The sequence below is a fragment of the Labeo rohita genome, chromosome 14 (assembly GCF_022985175.1).
Source record: "Labeo rohita strain BAU-BD-2019 chromosome 14, IGBB_LRoh.1.0, whole genome shotgun sequence".
Classification (NCBI taxonomy): Eukaryota; Metazoa; Chordata; class Actinopteri; order Cypriniformes; family Cyprinidae; genus Labeo; species Labeo rohita.
The window spans coordinates 25,148,240-25,150,205 of NC_066882.1; the positions used below are offsets into that span (position 1 = coordinate 25,148,240).

The 1,966-nt window shown below is 41.4% G+C and overlaps 2 protein-coding genes across 3 annotated transcripts in view; both read left to right on the forward strand.

Moving 5' to 3' along the window:
• The window catches only part of LOC127175881 (dedicator of cytokinesis protein 2), a 139,637-nt gene that overhangs the window by 75,405 nt on the left and 62,266 nt on the right, over positions 1-1,966 (forward strand). The gene's annotated exons all lie outside the window — the stretch shown is intronic.
• LOC127175882 (protein diaphanous homolog 1) overlaps positions 1-1,966 on the forward strand; it is a 409,358-nt gene that overhangs the window by 3,565 nt on the left and 403,827 nt on the right. The gene's annotated exons all lie outside the window — the stretch shown is intronic.

Consider the following 1,966-nt stretch of genomic DNA (forward strand, 5'->3'; position numbering starts at 1 on the left):
TTTTTTTAGAAAATAACCAATCGTTTCTCTAGATAAGACCCATATTCCTCGGCTGGGATTGTGTAGAGGTCTTTGACGCTGCATTGAAACTGCAATTTGGACCTTCAACCTGCAGATCCCCATTGAAGTCCACTATATGATGTTTGATAACAAAGTTCGGGAGGAGCATGATCAGATAATCAACTAATTTGGCACAGGTGCAACTCGTCTAGCTAGCACAAGTCATATATAAGCACACAGCCGACTTACCTCCATCATTCGACTGTTTTTTCGGCATCCCCCCCTCCACCCCAACTCCTCACTCTTAATCTATCCTCATCCTATACTTGGGATGGGGGGAGTTCTCTGGGTTCGGGCCATATTCCGGGCTCGGAGCCCTCCCCCAGGACAGCACGCCAAAATATGCTTACTGTGTACTCAACCAGATTAGATGTGAGGGTGAACTCGTGAAATGGAGAAAAATCCTGGAACGTTTTCTTCAAAAACCCTTTTTTTGACTCAAGAAAGAAAGACACGAACATCTTAGATGACATGGGGGTGAGTAAATCATCAGGAAATTTTAATTCTGGAGTGAACTAATCCTTTAAACTCTGTTCTGAAACCTAGTGAGCTGCTGGCTGTTTAAATAGGAATAGAGTGAAATAGAGTGACTGATTGATTCCAACTGATTGATTTCAGTTAAATGAATAGCTCGCCCCAAAAATGAACATTTTATGAAAAAAGAAACCACTCTCAGCCCATCCAAGATGTAGATGAGTTTGTTTCTTCATCAGAACAGATTTGGAGAAATGTAGCATTGCATCACTTGCTCACCAATGGATCCTCTGCAGTGAATGGGTGCCGTTAGAATGAGTCCAAACAGCTGATAAAAACATCACAATAATCCACAACTAATCCACACCACTCCAGTCCACCAATTAACATCCTGTGAAGCAAAAAGCTGCATGTTTGTAAGAAATCAGTCTAAGGTTTTAACTTTAAACCATTGTTTCTTGAGTCCATGATCCATAATAATGCTTCCTCATTTGGGTAGAATCAGTTAAAAACATGTTAATGATGAATTGTTTCTTACAAACAAGCAGCTTTTACAAGATGTTAATTGATGGACTGGAATGGTGTGGATTAGTTGTGGATTATTGTGATGCTTTTATCAACTGTTTGGACTCTCATTCTGACGGCACCCATCCGCTGCAGAGGATCAATTGGTGAGCAACTGATGTAATGCTGAATTTCTCCAGATCTGTTCCCATGAGGAAAAAACTCATCTACATCTTGAATGGCCTGAGGGTGAGTACATTTTCAGCTAATTTTTCGGTGAACTATTTGTTAAAGCAGTAGGTGTAACAACTTGGATTTTTCCATTAAGGACAGTGCAGTGTTGTTGCATCTTATAAGACCTTATAAGGCCTAATTTGGAGGTGCCTTCGCATGGGGAGCTCAACTACCGGTTACTTAAAATGCTGTGTATGTAGGCTGATCGCTAGGTTTGGGAACAGAGTGTCAGACATTCATTAGTCGGGGACGAAAGCGATCCGCACACAAAGGTCAGAGAATGGTGACGAGGAGATGAGACAAAGAATCTCCATGAGGACAACACTCCGTCCATCAGCGTAAAGAGGGATATCGACTGCGTTCCGCTTCTGTCAGACACTACGAAGGGGATTTATTGACTGGTAGACATGAGGGTCTCCTTGGGTTTTAAATTGTCCTCAAGTTTTCAGGATGTTCAGCCGTGGCTTTGAGAAGTTTGTCACAATGTAACAATAATTTCAAAGCGTAATCCGTTTAGTAGCAACGTGTTTCACAAATCCTTTATCCTGGACTGTATTATGAAGCTCGTACGTCCACAAAGTTTTGTTTTCTGACATAACCACATCTCTGTGACAGCTGGTGATGCTGGTAGCATTTTCCATGAACGCAAACAAACTTAATTTTTCATTTCTGTGTCAATCTAAACTGTGGTAGA